The 13,886-nt window shown below is 36.2% G+C and overlaps 1 protein-coding gene across 2 annotated transcripts in view; it reads left to right on the forward strand.

Moving 5' to 3' along the window:
• Window positions 1-13,886, forward strand: part of ctnna2 (catenin (cadherin-associated protein), alpha 2) — a 717,220-nt gene that overhangs the window by 86,720 nt on the left and 616,614 nt on the right. The gene's annotated exons all lie outside the window — the stretch shown is intronic.

Consider the following 13,886-nt stretch of genomic DNA (forward strand, 5'->3'; position numbering starts at 1 on the left):
GAAACATATATAAACTATATTTGGTCAGTACTGGCTATTTCAGCAGACTATGTCCAAATTATGTAGTGGGTTTCCATGTTAAGCAATATCACCTCTTGGATGTCTAATAACTTAGGGATTGATTAGGTATATGATTCCTCCCTAATAGACTATTAAACAGAACTTTACTTAATATTCCTATGATAGGTTTTTCTATGTTTGTTTTATAGTCTCTGTTGTCTATCAATGTTAACATAATTTTATTCTTTGGCTTTCCCTATATACAGGTATAAATTATATATGCAATGCATGTTTTTCAAAGTACACTACGCAAAGTGTAGTCATGGTAAAAGCATAGAGGTCTCTACAAATTAAGCTGCCAGACTCTTTTCACTTGATCCCGCTACATAAAGAGATACTTTGCTTGTCTGATCATTTGTCGGACTATTTGATATGCCGTGTTTCTGTATCCATTTTGTGTGCACTTAGTGCATTTACTGGAGCAGTGCGTGGAATGTTAATTTTGGGTTGACAGTGATGTTACATTTTCTGAAAGCCTTTGTGTTACACAGCCTGTAGAAATGCCAGTTTCATTAAACAGATCAACTCAAGCCTGTTCATAGTTTTTGTGCTAACCTGTGCTCATTCCACCAGCATCTTTTTAATGTAAGTATCTTGTTCACATTTTCTGTTGAATTACGTGGACTTGAATGTGCTTTCTGATAGTTGTGTTTGTTCCCTTCTATTGACTTTTTGTTTGGCATAGTTTATTGACCCTATAGGTGAACTTGCCCATTTGTTTTTCATTATCATTATGATTTATGATTACAAAAAAGTAACATAGTATTATTATGACTTTTGGACATAGCACTATGGTAATGAAAAACTTTTTCAAACAATTGATGGTGATACCATGGTGTTATTTTAAGTTAATGCGGTCACATTCACAAATTTGTGCATACAAGTTGCATTCTTACATGGCCAGAAACATTTCTTATGCAAAATTTCAGTCATATTCACATAAATTGGACCCTCTTTATATTAGTTGTCTTGAACTACTATGTACTTAAGCGTTTAATAAAATATACGTCTATGTACATGTGTTTTTGCATTTTATATAAATTTAAATTACTTTAATCTGTAGTTACACTGTTAACCTTACCCCTTAAACCTAAACTTAAACCTAACCCTAACCCAATCCTTTCCCTAATTCTGAACTTTATACATTAATATTATCCTTTACAGGAGTTACGTAGTAAAGTTAGTTTGACGTTCGACATTCATTGGACATTCGTTATACATGAAAAAAAAAACAGAAACTGTAAAATACATTTTCACATTCAGAATGTTCTTATATCTTCCCAGAGGACAGACAGACATACTACAGGTGATATTATTACAGTATGATCAATTATATAAGTACAGTAATCAATTATTTTAGAAAAATATTCACTAAAATTCACCAAAATTATTTTTTTCTCATTCTAAAGGTTGTAGTAACTTCCCAGAGGATAGACAGACAGGATAGATTATTACAGTATCATTTGTATAAGTACAGTAATCAGTTGTTTTATAGAAAAATTAACTAAAATGTATATTTTCTAATTTTTTGTTTTTAATTTTAGAATTTTTGTGATTAAGTAGTAAGTCCTTCTATCCTCTAAAATGGATTACTGTACTTATATAATTGATCATATTGTAATAATATCACCTGCAGTAAGTCTGTCTGTCATCTGGGAAGATATAAGAACATTCTGAATGTGAAAATGTATTTTAAAGTTTTTTTTTTTTTTTTTATGTATAACTTGCACATGAATTAAATGAATGAGTGGACATCTCCTATGTTTTAGCATAGTGAGTGGAGTTTTCAGATGGACAACATCCAGCTGGATAGTGAGTATGGGGCGAAAAGAGCAGGAGATACGGAAGAGAAAGCGGGCAACAGCGTCATTGTTGCAGAATATTGAACATATGTTCAAAAAGACTGCAAACAGGGTATGGTTTTTATACTTGGTAAGCAATTTGACAACATTGTTGTAAATATTTTCAGTGCATCAAAAAGTGTGTTCATTAAGATACCAGTAGACAAGCTAATCCAGCACAAATTAGTGCATAAAAAGTCACCAAAATGAAGTAGGCCTATTTTAACCTCATAATTACATACAAAATGAGGGGAAAAAGTGCCAAAAAAGTCCACTTTTTGAAAAAAGAACCTTACCCTTCCACTAGGCTGGCTACGGGTCTGCAGTAGCAGCAAATGTGAAACTTGAAAGAATTTTGCAGAACAACATGTAGTTACACAACAAATAAATTGTGTTACATGTATTTTAAAGTTCAAACTTAATATTTAAAGACACCTAAAATAAAGTGGGTCCCACAAATTTGTTACTCTCATTGATTTAAATAAGTAAAATTGTTTTAGGGACAGCTTTAAAATAAATTAATATATAAAGTCTTAAATTTAGAATAGCTTACATTTAAGTGCAAACCAATGATTTATCATGGTATATCATTCTGTGTGAAAATGTTCACAGACAGATTTTATCCACAAATGCAGCCATATGTTTGGTTATTGAGTGAGACCTATTGAGTACCATTTAAAATACCATTGTATCTATTATGGGATAACCATCTGATATCATCTACAGTATAATGATATGGTACAGTGATGGTATCACTGATGCTACATTTGTTATTGGAATGGTTATTTACTTTAAATGGAGCATAACATTTTCTAGAATGGTAAGTTTGTTTCTGAATGTAAAATAATAATAATAATAATAATTGTACTTTAAAACGTCTGTAAAAGCTCAAGGTCACTTAAACCTTCATAACAGATCATCCATTACTCTGTCTGTTTATAAGCATTTTTAGTCATGCTGCTGTGTTTGTCAAGCATTGTCACTATCTCTGACATGCTGAATACATTCCCTCAGGCACACTGACTGCAGGTGACTTATGTGAATATCTCTGTCTGTCACTGTGGGAGCTTAGACGTCATCAAAGTTGATTCTTTTTATTCAACTCAATGTACTCATGACAATTAAAAACAAAAAGCTTGCCCAGTGCATCATCTGGAATGTTTAGTGTGAAGCAGCTCATAAATGTATTGTCTTCCAAACAGAAGTCCTCATTGTTTGCTTTGCCATTTTTTTTCATGCAAACAGGTGTACCATCTGATCTTTTCTCTCTTGTCATTTTGGTGCACATTAGTGGCATGACACATTTATTCACTACACCAATTCCCTTTTATTTTTGAAGGAAGGAGTGATAGTTCATACTAAATATATGTTGAGAGAAAATGCTAATGTACATCATACAGAGACAAGCAAATACAAAGTGTGCTTCTAATTCACAGTACTAATTCTGTTTAGTGGAGGTAGCTGATTTTGTTTGGAAACTCCATGTTCTAAGCAGGCATTGCACAATTAGAAGCAAATGATAAAAGCTATCTTTTCCATGTCCAAGTCCAAGTTCCAAGTCTTTTTTCCAAAGCAGTTGAAACAGGCAATTCTTGTCAGTTGTTTGGTTACAATTTATGTGGCATTAAGGTATAGTAGTAAGCCCAACCCATAATTAAATTTTGTTGGTTTAAAATAATGTGCCATATAAATTTTCATTGAACGTTACATATTTTGTGATTTGTTTATGATTGTGTCATGTTGCACAACAGTTCTCTTGTCAATGTGGATTGATAAAAAGGGCACAGTCTCAGATTAAGAATGTAACACAGAATGCTGAATGCTCTGAACAAACTATCCAGGCAAACCAGTACTTTTTCCCTTGTAACTGTTTATTGCACAATTTGTTTGCACACAGTGCATCCATAGTGTGCAGACTAATCCCAATTGACTAATCAAATACACTGTAGACCCATATACTGATACTTATGTAGACGCATGCTCATTATTTCATTCAAATCACCTTGACTAAAATTAGTTTTACTTAATTAAGAAAATTCATTATTTGATTCACTTGCCCCTAGAGTAAACATACCAAGATTAGATTTCTCAATATGTGTAATGAAGGTGTTAACATCTGTCAGTCTCTGGTTTTTCTAGTGGACTACTCAAGCCATACTGTTTACCAGCAAAAAATGCTAATCAACCAGCATGGTCTTTTTGAGCAAGGAAGTCTGGGGGGGACACAATCATACATGCATCCAAAACACAGCATATGCTGGGCAACATACAGTATAGCCGTTACATCAGAAGAAGGCATTTCAGTCAACAACACTGGGAAAAGGAATTGTTTTTTTTTCTGTAAAAACCTTTTTCAGGTTACTGAATTGAGTTAAAGTGAAGGATGATGTCACTTCAATGCAGATTCGATAATAATATACTGCAGGCAAACAAAGGTTTGTTTTTTGTGCATAACCAGAAGTAAAAGCAGTGGCCTTTGGATCTGCCTCAGGTCTCTCAAGAGGAGGCTGGAGCAATGAGCTATTTTATTGTCTAATGAGATAAGACAATAAACTGCATAGGCTAAGGCTTTTCAGGTTGTCTGTGCTGAAAATACATAATGCCCTCAGCATTCCTCAAAGGTTGGAGTTTTTAAATATGAAGGGACGTAATTTTTCAGCTTCCTCCTCAAGTCAGATGTGTTATTTTCATGACAGATCAGTGTGGCTAGTACAGATCCTTGTAGTGAGGCAAGTATGGAGACTTGCTACTGCTAGAAAACACACATACGCATTGTGACATGTTGCTGCACAATTACACAAAATGGAATTCATGCAGCATCGTGCATGTATTAACATGGTGGTGCACAAATAGACATTAAAAACAATCCATATGTACCACGTCTAGGTATGTGGAAGTGGGTTTTAGAGAAAGAACTCTTGCAACATGCTGCAGTGAAACTGGCTTGTCTGCAAAACTGAGCAATTTAGATGTTACAAAAAGAGAGAGGTCCAAGTTGATTGGCTACCCGATTATATGTCAAAGGACCAATCAGCTGATACCAAGCTAGCCGATTGGATTAATATGTCACATGTGAATGAGCCGATTGGCTAACAGATAACAAGTTCAAAGAACCCATCAGCTTGCCATTCATACTTAGGCTAAGGGATTTTATCAAACTCCTTTCTAGAGGTGGGGATTCGATTCATCACAGTGACTTGAGTCTTTTAAATCACTTCAATGTGATTCAATGACTGATTTCATTCAAGAACGAGATATACATGTATATTCAGCTCTTTCAAAACTAAAAAGTCTCATTCAGACTGAAATCATCTACAAATGATGTGCTGTTTCACAGATCACACTCAAATGCTATTGGCTCATGCTGTCGTCAGACTTTACATGCAAAAAAACAACAAAAAAAACACCAAAGCTGTCACACACTTCAAACAAAAGCTCAATGGTTTTGAAAGAGAGAGACTTCAATGAATGAGAAATTAGTCAGTGTATGGAAGTTAACAAGAGTGATTCATTCAGTTAAAAAGATTAATTCAAAAACAGCTTTGTTCATGAACTAAGCAACACTACCACTAACCCTAAGTAATACATTTCAGTGTGTAACTTGTTTCGGACCATTTGTGCTATGGATGAAGGATGAATGATACCTCAAATTGTGTGGCTTGTTGAGAAGTGTGCTATTCATTTTTCTAAACATTTAGACTTTTTGTCTGCTGCATGATAAAATGGGGATACAAAAAAACAATACACCTAGCACTGGCCTGGCAACCATTCAGAACACCCTATCATTATGGGCAAACACCACTCACAGAAAATGTTAATGTTCCTCTGGTCTTTTTGAGCACAGATCTTGCAGCATGTTGCATAATATTGCCTGTTTGTGAATAAATGCATATAAATTGTAAAATTTTCCAGAACAAAATTACTTTTGCCCCTGATCTCCACTGTAGTCGATTGTGTCCCAATTATGGTTTGCAAAAGCCAATTCTCAAATCATCAAGCAATCACTGTTACATCAGCTCTGGGTGTTTGCGTGTGAAAAAAAAAAAAAAAATATATATATATATATATATATATATATATCTGTATATATACTTTGTATGACATTGAGTGATAAATTAAAACTATTTATGTTATTATTTTTGAAGACATCCTCACTCCTGCAACATTTTTCACAAGTGCCTACAACTTTAGTCCATAAATCTCTCCAAGCCGTAAACATGAAAGAAGGACGGGCGACTGGGGTAAGAAGCTTCCAAGAGCCCTTGCTCTTTTAATGTCCTTGACTGTGACTAACACAGAATTGACGTGTTGCCGTGGCATCGCCGCCTCATAATTCCGTCAAGGCCCAGCATGACATGCTGAGTCATATGGCAGCCAGTGCATCTTATGTAGTCTAAGCTCACACAGCAGACATGCTAAAACTGCTGCAGCCATAGAGTCTGTCTGGTCATGATTTCCTAAACAAATCCAACCAAAATTGCTTAGACAACCTGTCTGTTTGACGAAAGCTTTATTATGGAACATGGTTGTGAACATGCAGGATGAAAATTTAGAAGCTGAGGCTTGTCAAGACTGTCTGGCGATAGTGCAACTCTTTTAGCTGTGGAAGAGCAGCCTCACTAAAGCACTTTTGGCCCCTGGTCAGAAATGTCCCTGGACTGATTGTCATTTCTTGCATCACAATCGAATAACCTTCACTATCAAAACTTGGTTGCTGATGTAACCAAGGCTATGAGGGCAAATTAATTTGACATTAACCAATAATATTGTAGTGTGCTTTGCATGATCCAATCAAACATTTGATGGTTAAAATTAAGTCCTGCACCTACATTATGCTGAATATTCTTTGTTGTACCTGTTCAAAAGTTGAAGTCACTGCAAATGCTGTGACGAGTTATATTAAAGTTTCCTAAAACTGAACCCTGGGGAACCTTTTTCGCATTAAGGGCCAATTGAGTATTTACAAAATGATCCCGAGGTCATACAATTGCTTGCAATTTCTGATTGTGTGTTGAAATTCACTTACACATTACGTTACGTGCTCAAGCACCAAGAAAAAAAAAAACTCTAAAAGGTCTGTCTATTATACAGTATTTGCATTGTCATGATTTAAAATATATTTTTAAATCATTATTTTAATTTATGTTATTTTTACAGTTAAATGAATCAAGGCCATTTTTTGCATTTCTAATTATTTTTCAAATGGCCTCGCGTGCCGGGTAAAATGGTCTTGTGGGCCTTCTATGGCCCTGGGTCCTGACGTTCCCACCCCTGCCGTAAATGCTTGTTATTGCACCTTATTGAGAGTCAACGTTGAATTTAATTATTTTAATGGTAAAGAAAACAAGGCTGTGAGAAGTCCTAGATCACGTGTAATTTTCACTGAAGTAAAATTTTCAATGATTGAACAGTTTGAATTTATTTCCTCAAAGCCTTGTTTTCATTTGTGTCAAATTAAATATTAATATGAGTCTACCCTCAATAAGGCCCATAGATACACCTTTAAAGACAACATGTAGCAACATTCCCAACAACCTTAACTTTTAAAATGTGACAGGCAAAACAGAACATTCAGCAAGAAATAATGTAGGGCAAGACATGTTTTTCTAGAACTAATATCTAGGAATGTAATCATAAGTGATTTATCGATTCCGATTCCATTAACGATTCTTTATTTGGAAATAAGAAATGTGGTTCTTGTGTTTACTTCCCTTCATGCTCTAGTGCCATATGATTGAGATAATTTTAGATTTTAAAAGACAGATTTTTGCGAAAGGTTTTTTTATTTTTTTATTATTTTATTCAAACGTTAGTCTAATTACCACAAAACTCATATTGTTTATCTTTAACTACACATTGTCAAATTAACAACCAGTCAGAAATTACTCTCACGAGATAGACATGATGAAGGACTTGCTCATTCAATACATTTTTGATTCACTAAAAAGAACCGGCTGATCAGAGAAATTCGTTCGGGAGATAGAGCTGTACGTTTTGTGATGTAAATTAAAATAAATCGGCTCATAAGATAAATTAAAATAAATAAATTTGGAAATCGCTGTAGATTCTGGAGTGGTGTTGCAGCGCCACTGATTAGCAGTGCAGAAAACATTGTCTGAGTATTTTAGTATGGTGTTGTGTCTGTATCGCAAGAAGTATGCAGTTTTGAGAACCTCTAACGGAAGTCATGAAAATAATTTGGATCCATTATTTATAATTTGTTTTAAGAAGAGCCTTGGTTACATCAGAAAGAAGAAAATAAAATGCAGAGGATGTTATTACATTGTGATGAAGATCCATTGCTATTTTTATTCTGGGATTATGAACAATGAAATATTTGCTAAAGTCAGTTCTTTTTGTTGGTTGCTTTAGAGCTCGACTCTGGAAGTGTGCATAAATGTGATTAAAGCAGTTAAAGTTAATGACCTCAGACATTTATAGGTCTTCATTACTTTATTTCAATGCCATTTTGGCACATGGCATCAGACCTCTCTCACTTGGCACCTGTTCGCCCCTCGCTGAAGAGCTAATATGCTCTGACTAAACCCGGTGGGTTATGAGAAACAAAGGATTTAGCTCCAGTCTCTATTCTTTTGGCAGAGCTCCACTCTCTCTGTGATTATATGAAGGGATCCTTTACCTTCACCTCAGGACAGAGCTGGTAAGCACAAGGTGGTATTGTTTTAGTGGGGAGCGCTCGCTCTCAGGGCTTTTCAATCATGAAATGATCTTTATGGCTGTCCTCGTTCAGATGATTTTGTCAGTGTGTCATTTTCACTCTCTCTGAATGGAATTCTGGAATGAAAATCTATCTCGGAATGGATTCTCAATACACAGAAACAGAGATGATGTGAGGAGGAGAGGGAATGCAGAGGTCCTGCTGATAAGATAATGTAGGAATCTCTCTGTGCTTTATTCTCATGGGTGAACCTGATGACATTTAATCAGAATTGGAAATCACCTCATGCACTATGGAAAAGCAATAGATATAGATACATTCTTACTGTAGGTAAGCCAGTGGCCAATACTCTGTTGAGAGAAGAGGTGCTCTGAAACACTTCCCTGATGTACTTCCCTCTCTTTCTTTATAAAACCAAACTAATATTATTCATGGCTTTAATTAATACTGTGATTTCTAGTCCACAGCATTAGACCATACACATACAGTAATTAGGCCTTGTTCTTTGTACATGGTTCGATTTTCTTGTATATGGCTAAGCAGTTTTTGGGTGGCTCAGTAATGTATTGCATTTCTTTTTCTTCTACATAAAGAGACATAAGCTTGGCCAAAGTGTTTGTGGAGAGATTCATATATTGATGTTGGTAGTGTAGCATAACACTTTTGGACCAATGTTGACATTCTTAGAGTACATATCAACCTTCTAAATTCTTAACCAGTTGAATTGAATTGTCAATGATTTGACATGTTCCTGGGTTGTTCCATTTTTCTAAGCTTCTCTCTGGCTTTTCATTAATGTCTATTATCAGAAAACTGCACTAGATTAGGTTTATTTAACATAAACAAGATTAGATCATAGCACCTGTGTAGCTTAATTTAGTAATTCATGTCATAGTGAATAAATATGTGCAGGAATTGTGGGCATTATTAATGTGAAACATGTAGGAATGATTAAAATCATGCACAGTATCTCCAATACCTGACCACAAATCAGACCTTATAGATAGAAAGAAATTAGCACAAATAGAAGATATGGCCAGTGTTGGATAATTTACTCAAAGTAATTCTTCACAGATTACTTGTTACTTCTATATATATATATATATACACTGAAAATAAATTAGATTACAGTAACTAACTACTTTGTAATAGCATTAACTCAAAACTGGATATGGAATAGGTCATATTACCTTGACTGTATTAAGCGGCATAAAAAAGATTGAGGCCCTGAGTAGTGGGCTCAGACAAAAGCCAGCAGAAATACTAATATCATTGTAGTGCCCTTTTAATTATCCATGGTTGGATTCATTGGTGGGCCCTCTGAGCTGAGGAGATCACTTGTGAAACATTTAGTATTATTGATTACAGATAAAGCAGAACCATAGAGATCTATGGACCATGGGGAAAGGTCAGCACCGGTTGCCTATGATATATACACGACAGACTGTGGCATTTATTGTACCTCATTTAGAGTTTTCAGGTCACTCACCACACGCAGGTCTTTAATATCCCATTGACGGTTTTATAATGCTTGGATCATCAGCAGTTCCATGTTTCGCTACACTGAGCAATTGTTTAAAATAAATGGAAGTTTATTTCTTTTGTTTACTCAAGTGCAATAACTCGAGTCCTCAGTCTGGCTGTGAGCCCAGTTTCGCAGGTTAAAGTGAGCCTGACTAAGTGTTAGCTCTCGCCGCATGGTTAGGCTGGCGCTTTTTCAGGGAGCTGTCAGCCTTTTCTCCGGGCCACCTGCTTCAGCTCAGCTTGATACTTCTCTTAAATTGGGCCTCGGGACAGCTCAAGCTGTCCTCATTCTTCATTCGGGCTCAAGCTGTCCACATGTCCTCATTCTTTCCTCTCCTGTAGGGCTTCCCTCTCTTTCATCTGTCTGTTTTACATTTCCTTCTGTTCTGCTGTAGGACAGAGCAGGTGCCATGTATGGAAGGACATCAGACCTGTGTTAAGATCTTCAATTAGTGATTGCATTCATGTTTGATTAATTTGGCTAAACACAATTCAGAAGTCTGAAATTTCAGTTTAAATCCAGTCGATGAAGTGGAAAGGTCACATTTCAAGAGAATGATTCATCCGATGTTATAGAACCACAGTTGTGGTGACAGTTTGAACGTCTTCTGGAGCGTAAGAGATGGTAACTTTTGCACAGTTAGCTGACAGAAGAAATCTGTAGTTATTGCGTCAGTTCCTGATGAAATCTGAATCTTGCTACACTGCAGCATAATTATCAAGGACATTTTCTACAGCTGATGTCTAGTTTTTCTTTTTTAAGGACACATTCTGTTGTAAACTTTCCCCAATGCATATAAATAAATTGTGTGTCACGTCAAGTTGCATTATTACCCCCTGAGCCGTTTCTGGCATATGGGGGCCCTAACCAAAATCCTACTCAGAGGCCTCCTGCCCTGGATCCAGGCCCGCCAAAAATGAAACCACAATACAGTCTTCAACAAATTTGGATGTGTTAACTTAGAATTGGCATATATTAACTACACAAAACACAATAAATAAATAAATAACAACACATTTACAAACAAAACTAACAAATAATTAACAAGATATAGCTATACAAATGTAACAGTTCAAGGATGGGCAAGGAGGAGGCAGGAACAGGCTGAACAGTAAACATAAAGTGTTATTGTCAAACTTAATTTAAAACAAACATAAATAAACACAGACACACATTTAACGCAGTCGCGTGCGTCTCTCTCTTGAACGGCTGTCTCCGGCTCCCCTTCAGTTGATTCAGCTGATTCAGTGCCGGCCATGCAACCTCACGGCCTGGCCGCGCCCTCCTCCTTGTCACAACAAATTTTAAATAAATTATTATAAATAATAATCTGTTCCTATTGCAAAATTATCTGTATCTGAATTTGGACAGAATCAGAAGTGCATCAAAACTAAATTAAATGCCCATTTTTAAATGTTACTCTATTACATTTATAGTTTTTATTAATACAAAATGCCTTGTATATGTCTGATTCATAATAATAATAATAATAATATATTATTATTAGGCTATTAATATTTAATACAATTATTATTACATAATTTTTTTCTTACCAGCTGAAGCTGAATATGTAGGCTACATTAACTGAGGAATATGTTGCTATCTGTGGTTCCCCTTCAGTCACTCACTGGACGTTGTGTCAATGTAGTAACATTAGGGGTCGCCCTTGGGAGCCCCAGACACCTCTGATCTTTGAGAAAAGGCCAATGGGAATTGTCTCACGTGTTTGGGCGCTACCAATGTCGAGACATTGTACGTGGATGGTTCGTGTCCTAATTGCGAGAACATGACTATGACAACGTTGCAGTAGCGGCTTTCATTTGTCAGAGGCTCCCCGCCTCAGTCCTTCTACCTACGGGTATGTGGCAGAGTCAAATAAAAAAAGGAGATGACATCTTTATTATCTGTGTGGACAGAAAAATTACTTTACTCTGGAAATTTGAAGCAATTGTTGTTAAAACGATTTGAGATTAAAGACCTAAAGTTTAAAGTAAAAACACTGAATATCAACGGGCAGGACTCGATATGCAAATTTCGTCATCAGCAGAGTGCTCCAGCACTGAATGCATCCAGACAGAATTTTCTTACCACGTGTACTCTGAACACGCAGAATGCGCATGGCACGTGGAATTAATTGTACTTATTAGTGGGTCCACAAGAAGATGTAATCACTGCTAAACAACAGGAGACAAAGGTGGAAACAACAACAGTGGATGTGAAAATCAAGAATGTGTGTGTGAGGAGGTCAAGAGATGGAGAGAGACCTGCATTCCTATAGCTTTGAAGAAGGGTTTGAAGAAATATAAAGACATCTTTATGGGTCTTTAAAGTCAACTGTTCGACTCTATGAACCTTAGGCCCAGTGTGGATATAGAAATGAAAGACATTGAATGTATATATTTGTATAGTTGGCAACAAAGTATGTTAATATAGGTGGCAAATTGAATCACATAAAGCACATATTTCCATGCTTATTTGATATGTGTAAATGATGTCCATTACCTTTACTTATTTTCTTTTTCACTGCAACTTCTTTCATTTTAGTCACTTTGTTTGTACACCCCAAGAAAATGGACTGAGACAGAAAATATTACACTTCTCTTTGGTTGTTGTCGTGTATCACTATTAAAAGGTACCTTGTCCCCAGCAGCGCTCCCTTGGATTCAGACATGTACGGAATGACTGTTACATTCATTTGTCATTTTTGCTAGGTGGCTGAGGGTTTCAGTTAGGTTTCCCAACTCTCTAAGACCCCCTGCTGTCAGGGCCCCAATTTGAGATTGCTCCACACTATGTTTCTCAGACACTATGAAAGGATTGTGGGCAGGCTCGTTCTTTCTACATTCCAGCACAAGGGGAGCCCACACTTTTGTGTGTTAGATGGAGCCTTTTTTCCTCTAGACATCCTATGCTGTTTGCAAACGTGATCATTTTGGCATGGACACCTGAAACATTGTCTTAGGAATCTTCATGGGGGGATAATGAGCTTTCCCATGGGACTCCCAGCCAAGCCATTCATCATTTGAAGGCATTATGAAGCTGTCTATGGAGAGCGTCCATGTGACTTATCTTAACAAGATCAAAGACAAGGACAACATCTAGAAATGTGCAGACGTGGAGGTTGGGATCAAAGAGAACAAATGTGTTGATGTGTGCTGATGCTTTTGTTGGGTTGAGGTGCATTTTATGGTGTATTACTCACTGATTTATAATATAGAACTGGATTGCTTATGACGTCAAAACAGTGAAGCCACTGCGCCGACATATTGCTATGCCCAAACATTCCAGTATGCCTATTGATTTAATGGCAAATCATCTGTTTTCAGTGATTAAACAGTACTCATTCAGTTCAAGATTTTATATCTAAAATCTGCCTGTACATCTCTACAACACAAATGTCCCACACATGTAATTATATATATATACATCTAACTAACTTCATTGGCAAACAGATCAGCTGAATGAATGCAAGTTCAGTGAAACTGAGGTAAGATGCAAACAGACATTTTCAGATGTATTTATTACAAACATCGAAGTGTTTGTTTAGAATTACTTGTTTTATGTCTTCATTAAAAGTTCCTTTTTCTTGCTGTCATTTGAATAAGAGTGTGCTCTCTCTTTCCACATGCATCGGGCGCTCAGAGGGAGGGAGACACGCAATGCTGGTTATAATGAAACTGGTGCGCTAGGTTTAAATGGCAAATGAACACGTAATTTATCACATGTATCCATGTATGACTACAGTGTGTGCGTCGATATGAAAACAGGCAAATCTCGGGCA

The sequence above is a fragment of the Xyrauchen texanus genome, chromosome 11 (assembly GCF_025860055.1).
Source record: "Xyrauchen texanus isolate HMW12.3.18 chromosome 11, RBS_HiC_50CHRs, whole genome shotgun sequence".
Taxonomy (NCBI): Eukaryota; Metazoa; Chordata; class Actinopteri; order Cypriniformes; family Catostomidae; genus Xyrauchen; species Xyrauchen texanus.